Source organism: Doryrhamphus excisus, linkage group LG18, assembly GCF_037039965.1.
Source record: "Doryrhamphus excisus strain RoL-2023G ecotype Guam linkage group LG18, RoL_Dexc_Guam_v1.1, whole genome shotgun sequence".
Lineage (NCBI taxonomy): Eukaryota > Metazoa > Chordata > Actinopteri > Syngnathiformes > Syngnathidae > Doryrhamphus > Doryrhamphus excisus.
The window spans coordinates 11,931,827-11,949,450 of NC_136374.1; positions in this window are offsets into that span (position 1 = coordinate 11,931,827).

Here is a 17,624-nt window from a genome sequence, read left to right on the forward strand (position 1 = left end):
CAGGGCAAATAGCCCATTTTTTTTTATTCACATGGGCCAACACATTTATTAAAGTGACACACACACACACACATGACATATGGCACCCCATTAGAGCCACACATAAACGCCTCAGTAACGCTGATTCAGAGACTCCATGTATGTATGCGTGCCCGGCGGCTATGTAGACTCTGCTGACCGCCGCCGTTTGGGTGAGGAAGGGCTTGAAAGTGTCTGCCAAGCGAGACTTGGCAGCACATCTACGGCGGGTGGGCTGACTTAGAGTGCTGGCATGCAGTCACAAACCTGCACATAGGCAAAAACCTGGACCATTACAACACTTTTTTTTATTACAGCAGATTAGTACATATACTCAGTCATTCTCAAATAATGGGGTCAGGTCAGGAAGGGCGTGACAGGCTGAGGTTAGGTAGGTCTTTCTTATTGATGATGGTGCCAGCAACTCATACAGTAGTTTGTACAGGTGGATACATACTGTATATACTATACAGGTTCTCAATGATGACCTACTTTCCCCTTTTTGCCTTCGCTGCTGCATCACAGACTCGACAAAACGAACGATTCACTTGCTCAGCTCGCCAGTTTCACTGACTCACAGGTGCTCAAGAAGATTCAGGTTTCACTGATTCATGGTTTAACGAAGACTTGAGTTTCACTAACATGCGGGTGCAATTGGCATTGAAAGGTGATATCGGCCCACAGCAATATCGTTTTTTTTTCACTGCAATGCAAGTGGAGCACCAACACTGCAAAATTGCAACATTGATTGAATTGATATATACGGTAGTTCACTCAATCAAACCCAGTTATTTTTTAAAAGCTGTCCCTCTCGGTACCTGCCATAGACTTTCTTTATTGTCATTGCACAATAACACAGCAGTAAAATTGCCAACGAAATGTCGTTGCCTGGCTCCCGTATAATAAAAATAAATAATAATAATAATAATAATGGCAGCACGGCGGTCTAGTGGTTAGCGCGCAGACCTCACATCTAGTAGACCAGGGTTCAATTCCCACCCTCGGCCATCTCTGTGTGGAGTTTGCATGTTATCCCCGTGCATGCGTGGGTTTTCTCCGGGTACTCCGGTTTCCTCCCCCATTCCAAAAACATGCTAGGTTAATTGGCGACTCCAAATTGTCCATAGGTATGAATGTGAGTGTGAATGGTTGTTTGTCTATATGTGCCCTGTGATTGGCTGGTGACCAGTTCAGGGTGTACCCCAGCTGAGATAGGCTCCAGCACCCCCGTGACCCTTGTGAGGATAAGCAGTAGAAAATGAATGAATGAATGAATGTACATGTTTATACAACATTTTACCTGTATGATCACATATTATTAAATTATAACAAATGTTTGTCTATATTGTGCCCTGTGATTGGCTGGCGACCAGTCCAGGGTGTACCCCGCCTCTCACCCGAAGACAGCTGGGATAGGCTCCAGCACCCTCGCGACCCTCGTGAGGAAAAAGCGGTAGAAAATGAATGAATGAATGAATAATAATAATGTGGTGAATAAATAGATGACATTAAATATGAACAACAATGTACAGCGTAAACAGTAAATTGAATTTTTGATGATTTTGACTGATTTTTCAAGGCACACAGAATCTTGTGTTGTTGCGCTATATTGACACAGTATATACCAAAATAAGTATTTAGACTCTCTTTAGTAATCAACTGTAGAACATTGATAAGTTTCAGCAAAATATCAGTTCTCAACAAAAAAATAAGGAAAAATAAGGAAATAATGCTTAAGTGTAATTTAATGTCACACTTTGACACAAATTTGACCGCATATATTTAGCCAAAATGTCTAAACAACGATACTACAACATAAACAACACAAACAATGTTTTACATGAAAATAATATTTTTTTAGCCGACATAACACCTTGAACTATTTACAATTTTCACCTATTAATTGTGTGTGTGCACACACCTTTAATGCTAATGGGTTTGTACATTCACACATGCACTAATATACTTGGGAAACAGTTAGACACCAAACACAATGTATTTGATCATCTCAGAAACGAAAACAAAAATCAAACGTTTCAAGAATAATTAAAAATATCAACATATTTAATAATATGTAAATAATTTTACAATATCAACATATTAGTTATAGGCAAAAAAGCCAATATCAGACATCCCTAATTAATACACCTGTAAATCATAATAGATTTTATTGTTGTCAAGATATATAAATACAATCCGTCCTTTGGCGGCGGGTGGCGGTTAGTTTGTGTGGAGACAAATCAAATGGACATGATCAACTTGTGGACAGTCGTAGGTCAATAATCGCCAAAACATAGAACTTTCTGTAAACACCGCCGTCCACATACATGCTTGTATTTCCAATTAGCTCCATGTAAACATTGCCTGTGATTTATGTGATTTTGTCAAAGGCAAACTGTGTATAATTATAAAGCAAACAAACTTTTCATGTCAACAGTGACATATTTCTGTGAAGTTTCTTCCCTGAAAGCTTGTAGTTATTAGGAAGGTATTAGGGAACTGTTCCATCTGCTCCATCTCCACTGCCAAACCTTGTAAGCATCATTAAGCAAACAACAACAAAAGGGTTATTTTCTTCAAGATGGGTGTCCGGAGTTGCTCTAATTTTATAACACACTCAATGTGTAAGTTTGTTGTACTCAGTTTAGCCTTAAAGGGCGGGTACTATTACTTTTTCATGAGCAAATTAGACACTTCACAGTTGTAATTTTGTCATTTCATTCTCAAAATGGAGCAAAAATATGATCCTTGTATGTGTTTTTCATGAATTCAATGTACAATGCATGAAAGAAATATGAAAAAAAGTCAGACAAAACTTCAAAGTTCAAACCGCTCTCATGCAAGCGTCACAGAATTTACTCTGCATGTGTTTTGCTTTTTCTTCAGCTGTGATCCAAAATAATAATATACACAGAAATACTGATTTATTACTAAGAATCCATCTTACCCATAGTTGTCAACAAAGTTAATCCACATTGTTTTTATGTTCTTAAGAAAATAGGAGTGGCTAACCTCTTTTGTAGACTTTTTACACTTACAATTCAGCAACACATGTGATTGGACGCACCTCAGCGTTTTGCCTTGGCTGTTAATACTAATATTAATATGGTCATGTTAGTAAAAAACTAAATTGCACTTACAGTCACTAAAGGTTTTGTCATAGTGACAATTTGACCCTGGAACTGACTATTTCTGTTTCTATTGTTTCCTATGAGAATGATAGAGGCCACCAGCCTTAGATGTTCCATTGTATAAACAAAAACAGAAAGTTTTTACGAAGAGAGGTAGGTGATACTACAAACCGTAGTATGGACCAAGTACTAAGTAAATGCAGAGCCCATATTGCCGATACTGTACCTTTTACATAAATATTATTCATTATCTTTGGATGATTTTGTGACAAAATAATGCAATTATTCCAGTTATTTCCTCTTATTACATACAATTTGACAGAGAACATACTAACTCCTTATTTCTAAAATCACAAATACTTGAACTTGCTGATATAGTTAATCTAAGAGCTAAAATAATGCATAAGGCTAAAAAATAAACTAAAAATATCATCCAATACTTCTCTACAAGAGAGGAGAAATATGATCCCAGGGAAGAACTACATTTGAAACAGCTAGGACTACGTTAAAAAGCCATAGCATTTCAGTATGTGGAATCAAACTATGGAATGGATTGCGTAAGACCCATGCCAAAAATAAAATTAAAAAAATATATTAAAAAAAATAATTACTAAAAACTACTAGGAAAGCAGGAAGTGAACAAATGTAACAGTTACTGATTGTAAAAGTACCAGATGGAGGGGTAGGATTTAATAAGCTTTGCTTCTTCCTACTCCTTTTGGACATGTGGAACTGTGAACTGATTATGTGATGCATTCAATTGTAATCTGATGCATGTTCAAATGAAATAAAAACATTACCATTACCATTTTCATTAGTGCAAAATAATGAAACCAAATCAAAAACTACTATAGCTTCTCATTCAGATCTGTGTCCAAAGACTTATTTCCAGAGTTTCTTAAGTATACTGGTACCAGTACTACTCTGTGGATTGATGCGCCCAACTCCAATAGCCAACTTACCTTTAATGTATATTAACATATTTGGATGTCTGATAATTGTTAGAACTATCAGCAAAGTGGTAGGCGGGGCTTGACCCACTGACCCTGCCCCTTTAATACAGAAAATAAGCGACAATATCTTTGGAGTTGGCCCCTAAGACTAATCTGATTGTTGATCAGCGCCTCTGGCTGAGCTCCAACCGGCTGTGACAGACCCCACAGAGAGCGGAGAGGAGTGGGGACGGGTGGCGGGGGGCGGGGGGGACGAGACGCCGCTGATCTCTGATCCCAGATCTGACAGTCGGCTCCCTCAGGAGGACACGGCCTGGAGTGTCAGATGCTTTGATCCATGCGCTCTGTGTGGAATGCACACACAGACACACACATGTTACAGGGCTGGCATACAAATAGAGAAGCTGGCACATGGGGGTTGGGGGGGTGAGGGAGGTGTCCGAGTGCTATTTTATAATCACATAAATCCTCCCCACCTGTAACTAATACCTGACCACAGCCGACGTCTACGGTGGCCTATGTGTGTGGCGGCTGTTTGCTTGGGCTCATATCCGACACGTCAACGCGTTGGCGTGGTGGATCACATGAATGTACACACAACTTTAGACTGGCTTCATTCATGCTGCTGGAAGCTATCTTTGCCAACACCACACACACACTCACACACACACACTCACACACACAGCAGCTGCACTTCGGACGGAGAGCTTTAATCATCACACATTCACATCCCTGCTGCCTCTTATCGGAAAAAGGCAGGAAAACTCTTCATCATTCACACATTGTTCTTTGGATGTTTGCCCACAATGCTGAGGAGCGCTTTGTCGGTCACCCGCAACCCAACCTTTTTTTCATGTTAGCCAGCAGGTGAGGTCTGATGAGGAGATACTGAGACCGCAATCCGTTTTAAACATGTCCCCCCTTGGAAGTACCAGGAATGACTCACATTACAACTGAGCTCCAAGGTTCAATGCACCTAAAATTAGGAGTTCAATTCAAACTGTAGGGCGGCACGGTGGTTGAGTGGTTAGCATGCAGACCTCACAGTTAGGAGACCAGAGTTCGATTCCGTCCTTGGCCATCTCTGTGTGGAGTTTGCGTGATTTTGACTGATTTTTCAAGGCACATAGAATCTTGTGTTGTTGGGCTACATAGACATGGTATATACCAAAATAAGTATACTCTCACCATTTTTGTTCACAGTGGAACATTGGTAAGTTTCAGCAAAATATCAGTTCTCAGCAAAAAAAAAAAGGAGGAATAAGGCTTTTTGTGAAAACATACGTGTAATTTAATGTTACATTTACTTCCACTTTGACATGAATTTGGCCATATATATTAGCCAAAATGTCTAAACAATATAATCAACATAATGTTTTACATGAAAATAACATTTATTTTAGCCAACATAACACCATGAACTATTTACAATTTTTACCTTACCTTAATTGTGTGTGGCTGCACGATGGTCGAGTGGTTAGCGCGCAGACCTCACAGCTAAAAGACCAGAGTTTGATTCCACCCTCGGCCATCTCTGTGTGGAGTTTGCATGTTCTCCCCGTGCATGCGTGGGTTTTCTCCGGGTACTCCGGTTTCCTCCCACATTCCAAAAACATGCTAGGTTAATTGGCGACTCCAAATTGTCCATAGGTATGAATGTGAGTGTGAATGGTTGTTTGTCTATATGTGCCCTGTGATTGGTCGGTATCATGCCTCTCGCCCGAAGACAGCTGGGATAGGCTTCAGCATCCCCCGCAACCCTTGTGAGGAAAAGCGGTAGAAAATGAATGAATGAATTAAAAATGTATTGAGACTCTGGCTCAGTTAACTCCCAAAGCTAGATTATGGTTATTAGGGCGCCGATTAATTTTAATTTTTATCTGAAATGTTGCATTTAATGGCAAATAAGTAAAAAAAAACAAGAACTATAGACCCGTAAATGTGCAAATTATGAGAGTGGTACACGTCTCTCTCCTTGATATCACCATCTTAGTCATTTTATTTTATTTTAGTTTTATTTAGTCATCAATAATCATACACTTGTTACAGTTCAAAATAATGACATTGCATATCAACTTAGTTTTATGAGGGTGACATTTTAAGACTATGCAGCCTTCAGAGTGTTACTTTTTTTGTGTGCATACATGACCAGACATTCTTATCACAGCAAGCTAAAAAAAAAAAGTGTGTGTGTGTGTGTGTGGGTGCACATGTGTTGGAGAGGAGTGTGTGATGAAAGTGAAGGTGTGAGCCAGATGGAGCGTTTCTGGCAGATAGTTGCGCACCAGGAAAAGTTGAGCTAATGTTGGAAGACACTGATTACAACCAGATGATGGAGCGTTTAGTTTCTTGCAACTGTGCTCGTAACTCTGTAATGTTCCATCTTCATTAGCGACGTGCAGCCAAGGCTTGTATCTCTGCCACCTGTGTCTTAGTTCAATAGATTCTTCTATGTGTGTGTGTGTGTGTTTTTTTTAAACATGTGAGTGACATTTATGTCTTGTCAACCATAACTACAGTTTTAATAGTATTTCAAAGAACAACATGTATGTCTCTTTCGGAACAGGTGCTACCTTCATAAATTAAACAAAATTAACTGCTTTTAGAAAGCCCTATTGTGTCTGCAGCTTTAATGCTAATTAACTGTGTTTTGAGTGGGTGTCTCAAATAACCACTATAGTGTACCTTATCCACTTTTTTACATCTAGACAAGGGGTGGGCAAACTACGGACAGCGTGCCACACGCGGCCCACCAAGTGTTTTAATCCAGCCCATCAGTATTTTTTTAGCATACAAGCTAGCAACATGACTTGCAAGTCGGATGTCTTATTTAGTAATGGTAATGGTAATGGTTTTATTTCATTTGAACATCAGATTACAATTGAATGCATCACATAATCAGTTCACAGTTCCACATGTCCAAAAGGAGTAGGAAGAAGCAAAACTTATTAAATCCTACCCCTCCATCTGGTACTTTTACAATCAGTAACTGTTACATTTGTTCACTTCCTGCTTTCCTAATATAATTTAAGTTTTTTTTTACTTTACTTTATTCATTTTTAATGTTTTTTTATTTATTTTATTTTTGTTTATCTATTTTTTGGTTTTTTGTCACATACCGAAGTACGAGGTGATATGACCATCCAATGACATAATGGGTACCATAGTAAGTGTCAATATAGTGATATGTATAGCACATCATGACTGGTTTAAGATTCTTCATCCTTATATTTACACAATCCATTCCATAGTTTGATTCCACATACTGAAATGGCTTTTTAACGTAGTCCTAGCATATAAGTGTTTCAAATTTAATTCTTCCCTGAGATTATATTTCTCCTCTCTTGTAGAGAAGTATTGGATGACAATAAAAAATAAATCAATTTAATTCTATTTCATTTAATTTATTTTCATCATTTGTTGAGGTGTGATGTTTAAAGTGCTCCTGAAAAAAAGGGAATTGAGAACATAAAGCTGATAGTATGACGCTTTTACAGATAAAATTAGACAAATAATTAAATGCGGACTGTTAGATTTATAAGCGTATGTGTGTGAAATATATATTCTGGCTCCTCGGACAATTTTGTTAACTCAACACGGCCCAAAAAAGTCAAAAAGTTTGCCCACCCCTAATTATAACTCTGCACATTTCCAATGTAAAATATGTCATATACTGTATCACACACAACAGCGTAACATTAATAAGTGGGACAGGAGGACACAAATGTTAGCAAGACTAGCATCAAAGTATTTGTATATAATCCAGCTGAAACAGCAACTGGAAGAATATTTGATGGTGAGGATGAGGAGTTACATCTGGCCCCCAAAACCGGGGGTGGCGGGGTTCTTGATGTAGAGACCTAATGGGGTGAGTGGCAAAGGTCAGGCATGTTATTGACATAGCTGCCATCTTGGCTCTTCTTCGCCCCCCTCCCCCTCATCCGCCACCACCACTACTCACTGCTGCTATGGGAGCAAACACACGTGCAGCTCCCACACTGCGGTTGCTGTCATGTGGATCCAAAGGCACATATGATTTTACTCATCCTCTATGGCGGTGTTGGGGGGGTGGGGGTGGAGTGTCATGCCCCGACTTCCCAAAATGAGGCCCTGCCACGCTCTGATTTATGAAGGATGTTGTTTTACTACTCCCGCACTTGAACACGTGTTTCAATAATGCCGATTTCTTCCGAGAAACACGCCTTCTACTCTTACAGAACATCAGCACATTGAGAGAGCACGTATCGTAAATCAAACACACCTCCGCCATTTTCACGCGACCCGGGTCAGCTACCATTGTGTCTCATATCCTCTTGATTTTATAGCGCTGTTCTCAAAATGCGTACACACACAGAGTGGCATGCAGGGAAATAGGGTCACATGACTTGCCACATTCCACCGAGCGTCTCGGCCAGGCCTTGCGGTGCACCCATGGGGGATTAACTAGAGACACCAAAGTGAGAGCTGATGCCGACCATAGATAGACCCTCATGGTGGTCTGCTGGGAAGCTTCAGGTGGAGCCTTGATTAATAAGTCAAAGGTCACACCTGATTGAATGGTTCACATACAGTTCAAAGTAGCCAGTGTACAGCATGCGTATCAGTATTGACTTACTATGTACTGTGTGTCAGGGCGGCACGGCGGTCGAGTGGTTAGCGCACAGACCTCACAGCTAGGAGACCAGGGTTCAATTCCACTCTCGGCCATCTTTGTGTGGAGTTTGCATGTTCTGTCCGTGCATTCCTCCAAATTGTCCATAGGAATGAATGTGAGTGTGAATGGTTGTTTGTCTATATGTGCCCTGTGATTGGCTGGCGTGACCGGGATAGGCTCCAGTGACCCTTGTGAGGAAAAAGCGGTAGAAAATGAATGAATGTACTGTGTGCAGCGTTTCCCACAGAACTCCAACATGTACAGTACCTTCTTTTTACTGTATTTGTGCTGAGCATACATAATGAATGTATGGGAAAAACTAGTGCGTATTTTAAATATTGTTGCTTTTAGCTCTCTCTTACTGAGTGACACAGCTGCCGCTACATGTTTTCCTTTTGTAAAGAGACAGGACGTGAGTGCAGACACAGCCGACAAGCATGGCACGCTCCGTGCACAAAGAGAAAAGGCCGTAAGAATCCCTCTGAAAGAAGTGCTAAACGCTCCAACGAAAATATGTCAGCCTGCTGGAGTAGCGTCTTTGATAATGCTAAACAAAGACTCTGAAGGGATTCAGGAAGCCAAACACGGACAGTAAGATGCAGCATCTGCTTGGAGACAGTTTCTAAGTTTGGAAAACAAGACTTTTGAAAAAAAAAAAATGTATAGCATCTGATGGCAATCATGGCGGTTCCAAGGCAGTAAATCAGTGTGACATTGTGGCGTTGACGGATGTGTGGATAAGCATGTGCTGCAGGCATTTTGTCCAATGTCATAGCTGAGGACAGGTGCACCAACATGAGACGAGGACCTGCGGAGGGGATCAAAGAGGGTCACACTGTTCACCCCCCCCCCCCCAGCCCTAAAATTGATAGACACCATAGTGAGGCAGACATTGTAGTCATAACACCCTCAGCAGTGTTGTGCAAGTTCATAGTTAACCTGAACTAGTTCAACGTTCAGTTTACACAGTATAAATATGAATGGTTCACATTCATAGTTCAACATTTCAATTTTTAACTACTTCAAAGTTCAGTTTATTAAAAATGTTGGAGACGCAAAGTGAGAATGAAAGACTAACTTTGTTTTGAAAAGAAAACTATGGCGTCCATCATCACCTAAAACTATTCACTGGTAACATAACATAACATAATACAACATAACATAAAACACAACATAAAACACAACATAACATAACATAAAATTCAACATAATCCAACATAAAACACAACATAACATAACATAAAACACAACATAAAACACAACATAAAACATAACATAACATAAAATTCAACATAACATAACATAAAACACAACATAAAACACAACATAACATAACATAAAATTCAACATAACACAACATAAAACACAACATAACATAACATAAAACACAACATAAAACACAACATAAAACATAACATAAAACACAACATAAAACACAATATAACATAAAACACAACATAAAACACAACATAACATAAAACACTACATAAAACAAAAACATGTTAAATGAATTATGGAGTTTTAGTTGAAAAAAGTAAAACATTTTGCTTGAAGGCAGCTGCGTTCTTCGGACAATTTTGTTGAAATTTTACACAAATTTACTTCTCAGTCCCATAAAAGTGTGTACCAAATTTTGTGATGATTTGCGGGTCTTATTGAATCCTTTCCATAGTTTGATTCCACATACTGAAATGGTAATGGTAATGGTTTTATTTCATTTGAACATGCATCAGATTACAATTGAATGCATCACATAATCAGTTCACAGTTCCACATGTCCAAAAGAAGTAGGAAGAAGCAAAGCTTATTAAATCCTACCCCTCCATCTGGTACTTTTACAATCAGTAACTGTTACATTTGTTCACTTCCTGCTTTCCAAAAATATTTTTTCCAAATATTTCTCCTTCAAAATAAAAACAATAAAAAGTCAAGCATGTATTAAACATTTTCATGTAATTTTGAATGTTTGTGACCGACTTTTGTGTCCCTACTTTTGCGTTTATTTGAGACAGAACCAGCAATTTCAGTTGTAATGTCATAAATGGCGCCTGTGTGAAAAGGGAACAGCGGAAAGCACTGGGGTGTGACCTGTGGTGTTGAAAGCAATTGTCGCTGGTTGACATTGTTTTATTTCAGGATGCCATGTCATGGTAAAGTGTACACCAGTGTGTTGTTCTGTGTGAAAGGCGAACCATTGCATTGTAAGGCTTAATTTATGAAGACGTCTGTGGAGTCACATAAAGCTGTTGTGTATTTATGACCACAGGCCTCTTTGCTTTATGATTTCTCTACTGTAAAAGACATAATAGCCCTGTGAATAGATGTGGAACCCCCTTCACGAACCCCCCCGCCTTCCCAGCTATTATTTACACTGGAGACATGCAGCCGCGATACAGACAGGAGGCATGCAGGAATTAGATTACACCCAAATTTAGTGATCCTTCAAAAGAAAGGCTTCCCTTGTGGGATAGAGTTACCGTAGTTACACCACAGCCATGAAAGCAAAATGGCTGAAAAGAAAAGTGTTGATGGTGCAGCGTGTGAGCGACATGTCGGCTCCTGTCCTCCGTCTCCCAAAAAGATACAGCATCTTCATCGGGATATTTCATGACCTTTCTTCCTGTTGACCCAATGAATTTACTCACGTTCCGAAAAAAAAAAATCATAAAATCCTGTGAAAGCGTTTATTTTGTCTGTTTCATAGTTATAGTTAGCGCATGCAGAGATGTTTTTCCTGGGTACACCCTGGACTGGTCGCCAGTCAATCACAGGGCTCATATAGACAAACAACCATTCACACTCACATTCATACCTATGGACAATTTGGAGTCGCCAATTAACCTAGCATGTTTTTGGAATGTGGGAGGAAACCGGAGTACCCGGAGAAAACCCACGCATGCACGGGGAGAACATGCAAACTCCACACAGAGATGGCTGAGGGTGGGATTGAACTCAGGTCTTGTAGCTGTGTGGTCTACGCGCTAACCAATTGACCGCCGTGCAGCTTGGAATTCTCCAATTTTTACAAATTTTAAACAGAAAAATTACATTAAAAACACACTTTATGACTTTGGGCGAGAGGCGGGGTACACCCTGGACTGGTCGCCAGCCAATCACAGGGCACATATAGACAAACAACCATTCACACTCACATTCATACCTATGGACAATTTGGAGTCGCCAATTAACGTAGCATGTTTTATTTTGGGATGTGGGAGGAAACCGGAGTACCCGGAGAAAATCTACACACGCACAAGGACAACACACAGAGATGACCAAGCGGGGAATAAAACAGGTCTTCAAGATCTCCAATTAGAATCACTGTGATGTCACAGTGAGCCAGTGTTATAAATAACTCTCTGAATCCAACTGTTTAGAGTCATCCCAAACTTCTTTCAGGACTCACTTCTAAATGCACAAACCTCATTTTCTGAAACTTAGGCATCGCTTAACACAATAATACAATATTCTAACTGCATTTATTAATTTATTTATTTATGTCAGAAAAGTGGAAAAAGCACTATAGGTCCCATTTAAGAGCTTGAATCTTGTTTGACTTTTCGAACATATTTTCCTTAAAATTACTTTTAAATTTTAAGCAAATCAACCACTGAAGCATTAGACACCCTTGGGCCGACTGTATGTACGTATGTAATTCTATAATGTTCTATAATGTAGGGTAGCTGTTAGGTGCTGAAACAGCTTGAAAATAGATATTGTGAGTGTAGAAGATGTGTGTGTGTGTGTGTGTGTGTGTGTATGTTGTTGGTGTGTGTGTGGAAGCAGCGGGGGCAGACTCAGGGCAGCGGGGGATTATCGGTCCACCCTTGATAACACACAGGTGGCTCAAGATCTGACACTTGTTTGATTCCAGAACCTCCTGACAACACACAAACACACACACACACACACACGGCTTACACAAACAAACGCTTTTGAGTTTCAATATCACAACGGTTACTAACTCCAGGGTTGCAGAATTGTTAGAAAAAGTACAAAATGATGACTTATGTATGTTTTTTCTACCTAATTATGCATTTTTGACCTTGTGCGACTTATAGTCCAGAAAATTCGGTGTATACCCCCCGGCCCCCCAACCACCAAATCTACTAATCTTCTTCTGTGACATCAATGAACTATTTCCTCGTCAAAGACCACCGTAAAGTCCCTGCTCGTATTAGCGGAGGGGGGGCTTGACATTTATGGATGCTCATTTCCACTACTTCTCTAGTCAGCTTTTTTTTTTTTGGAAAACTGCTATGTGCACATCCATCACAGCTTAGCAACATAGTGGGGGTGCATTCATTATGTAGCCCCCGCATGTAAGAAGAAGAGGAAGAGAAGGGAGGTCAAAATTAGGGAAGTGGGCCAAAGAGCGGGCCGGGGTCAAGATTAGGGCGTTTGGGTAGAGCGGACTGTTTCGGCGGTGAGGGGCTCGGTTGAAGATAAGGAGATTTTTGTGGGATTTTAGGGTGCCACGGGGTGCGGGGTTGGGGATAAGACCACTTGGAAGTGGTCCAGAAATGTCTTCGAAATCTCCGCATTATTAAAAGAGGATTTGGAGAAGAAAGGCTGGGCTGGATTAGACGGGAGGCCATGCTGAAAGGAATTTTAATGAACACACGGAAGTTAATAAATTAAGCTCATACAGTATGTGGGATATAATACTTCTTTAGGGGCAGGCCTGTGTATAGTTCTCACATTTAAAAATAAAGGACATTCATTCATTTTCTACTGCTTATCCTCACAAGGGTCGCGGGCGAGAGGCGGGGTACACCCTGGACTGGTGGCCAGCCAATCACAGGGCACATATAGACAAACAACCATTCACACTCATATTCATACCTATGGACAATTTGGAGTCGACAATTAACCTAGCATGTTTTTGGAATGTGGGAGGAAGCCAGAGTACCCGGAGAAAACCCACGCATGCACGGAAAGAACATACAAATTCCACACAGAGATGGCCGAGGGTGGAATCGAACTCGGGTCTCCTAGTAGTGTGTCCTGCACGCAAACTGCACCGTGCAGCCCGGCATAAACAACATTCATTCATCCATCCATTTTCTACTGCTTATCTTCACGAGGGACGCGGGGGTGCTGGAGCCTATCCCAGCTGTCTTCAGGCGAGAGGCGGGGTACACCGTGGACTGGTCGCCAGCCAATCACAGGGCACATATAGACAAACAACCATTCACACTCACATTCATACCTATGGACAATTTGGAGTCGCCAATTAACCTAGCATGTTTTTGGAATGTGGGAGGAAACCGGAGTACCCGGAGAAAACCCACGCATGCACGGGAAGAACATACAAACTCCACACAGAGATGGCCGAGGGTGGAATCGAACTCGGGTCTCCTAGCTGTGTGGCCAGCGCGCTAACCACCCGAAATAAACAACATTTTTTAAAACCTTGAAGATACTGTACCTGTATTACATGTACGCTAGCATGTTCTGCAAAACCAAAATTGCAAAGTCAAATTGCTCAAAATGGATAGTATTGTAATGTTTGTCAATCCTAGTAAACCATATACCGTATAGTGTAGAATAGTTACGGAACAGACATATTGCAGACAGTGAAATGTAAACCAGAATATATTTTTTTTAAATAAATTTTAGTCAGCACCAAGCCTGATCACAGAGGAGAGTATTTTAATGTTTGTCAATCCTAGTAAACCATATAACGTATAGTGTAGAATAGTTATGAAACAGACATATTGCAGAAAGTGAAATGTAAACCAGAATAAATTGTTTTTTTTTTTAAATAAAGTTTAGTCAGCACCAAGCCTGATCACAGAGGAGAGTATTTTAATGTTTGTCAATCCTAGTAAACCATATAACGTATAGTGTAGAATAGTTATGAAACAGACATATTGCAGAAAGTGAAATGTAAACCAGAATAAATTGTTTTTTTTTAAAATAAAGTTTAGTCAGCACCAAGCCTGATCACAGAGGAGAGTATTTTAATGTTTGTCAATCCTAGTAAACCATATACCGTATAGTGTAGAATAGTTACGGAACAGACATATTGCAGAAAGTGAAATTTAAACCTGAATAATTTTTTTAAAATAAAGTTTAGTCAGCACCAAGCCTGATCACAGAGTCTGACGCCGGCGACAAAGAAAGATAAAAGTGAGGAAGTCGACCTCGAGGAAGGAAAAATAGAGGATAAACTCCCAGCTCAGGAGCCTAGCAGACAAGCTGATTACGTTTTTTTTTTTTCCTTGCCTTATCAACCCGCCCTGCTGACCTTCAGCGGACTCTTCAACAGCAGATAAATAAATGTTGGCTCCATGCATATCAGCCATCATATTCCTACGGAACGCAGAGGTTCTCTTTGTGATCTTTACAGCCAAATGCTTTTATCACAAATGGAATCTTGTGAGCTGGTCTCGAGTCCAGAGACGGTCGGGCTTTCTTCCAGCAGAGACGGAAGACGACAGCCAAACCTCTCAATCACACATAATCATTTCCATTTGCAGGCAGGGGCGGGGGTTCTTTCAACACCACCTTCCCACAGAATCTTCCCTCACTGGAGCCAAAATAACTTGAATTTAACATCCATTTGTTGAAGGTGCGAACACAAACATTTCATGTTTGCAGACGCGTTACACGCTGGTAACATAACATTTATTAGGATGGATCCATAAATATTTGACCTACCAAATGCAAAAGCATTTTCCAGAATAATGACAAATGCTTTTCCAGAATAATGACAAATTAATTGATAATTGAACATTTAATTATCGCCTTTACCTGGTTTTGCAAAGAACAAGAGTGATAAAAGTAGTTTATGCTTGAAGGGCAATCCATTTTTTTTAACTGTTACTGCACTCATGTGGCACAAAGAATCCATGCATAGAGGTCTGACTTTTTAAAATACACAGTTTTACATTTTTTCTTAGACCCGCCCCCCCCATCAGCCTCGCCTCTGAAACTGTTTCCCTCCAGTTGTCCTTCTTGTTGTCTCTGTTTTGTTAACACCGTTCCTCCTTTTGCAATGATTACATTGTTATTCTTCAGGATGTACTTATTGTTTTTAAGGGCTTCCAGTACATCCTGGCGAGATTGGCAGCACGGACCCGTCTTTGAACTTTACAATGACTCCTTTCTCGAATTCAATAGTGGTCGTCATCCTTTTTGAAATACGTTCACTGCTATCTTGTTTCAAGTTTGTCACACTCGATGAAAAAAGGCATGGATAAGCGTCATGAAAACCGTTTTTCTGTCAGATTACCTCAGAGCAGTTGTGTCTACAGATGTAGTTAACCACCTCCAGTGTGTGACTCAAGAGTGAATGAATAATGGGTTCGATTCAATTGTGTTTGTATGCCTTGAAAAGCGCTTTAAAATGTAATTAATTTGGTAATTAAAAATAGATCTGATAACTGATCATAAAAAAAATGCTTAATTTTGTAACTGCGTAAACTGGAATACTCCAAGAAACACTCCAAGTTTGCAATTGGAAAATATTTCATAAAAAATGTCCTTAAAAACAAAACTAAAGTGTAAAGTCATAATATTACAAGAAAATATTTGTATGTTTTTATCATACAAAATTATTTCATAAGAGCAAAAGTATACAAAATATAAAGTTGGAATAATACAAGGAAAAAACTAAAAAATTAATAAGAACAAATGGTCCAAAAATATATATATTATACTATATATACTATAAAATTGTAATATTAGAAGAAAGAAAGCTTATTTTATTAAATAAAATAATTAAGGAATACATATTCGAAGGCTGAGGCATTCATATTATGTTTTTAATAATATTTTATATGTCTACATAATAAGTATATGAAACATTGAATATTTAATATATATTGACTAGTTACTTATGACTTACTTACTTACTTATTACTACCTTAATGGTCACCCCAGTGAAAAATGTCACAATTCTGCAAAGATGCAAAAATTCCTTGACAGCACTGTAAGAGACTCATTGCAAGTTATCGCAAACTTTATTGCTTGATTGCAGTTGTTGCTGCTAAGGGTGACCCAACCAGTGTGTTGGCAACATTTGGCAACAATTTGGCAACATTTCAACCCCCACTTGATGACATATTTTCTCCAAAACGACTAGCGACAAATGTTGTGGTATTGGGGTATTTGGGAACTTAACAGTGAAAGCACGTATTGTTCGGCGTCCAAGTGGGTGGGGCTCGCCCTGTTTTACATCGCAAGATCTAAAGAGCGTGATCTGTTTTTGCACTTTTATCCAGATCTTCACCAAGATTTATCTTCATCTTCCTTTGTCCTGAGTAGAATATCTACTCAAAGGTATTTTTGCTATAATCCATGTTTTTTTTCAAACATGTTGATGCACCTCCTGGTATGTTTGCCGCCACAATCTGTTTTTGCAAACAACTTTAATCTTAGAGGCCAAACCTGCCTTGTAGTCTGGCGGGGCGGCTAAATAAAAGATCTTCGATATGCTGCTCTTTCACACCACACTACACAGGAAGAAAAAACCCACAGCTCCAACATCTGCTACGCTGGCTTCCACTATTTCACTCCCACACACGCGTTCATCAATTTCTTGAAGATGTACTGAATGAGGAGGAGGAGGAAGATTTGTGTGGGGGGTGAAAGCATGAAAAAAGATAGGGATGAGAAGAATAAAACATGAGAAGCTGGGAGCTTCCCTTGTTGTCCAAGCACAATAGAATGTTTATTATTGGAGATCTTTGCTAGTCTGGCAGGACATGATCTTCTTCCACACGTCCTGAAATGACAGAGAATAGTCAGCATTTTTTTATTACAAGATTGTCCTCCATGTTTTTTTAGCTCGCTACTGAACTTGTGGAGTATTTGTGTAGGCTGATGGAAAAGCAGGGAATTAGAGAACAGTGAAATTAG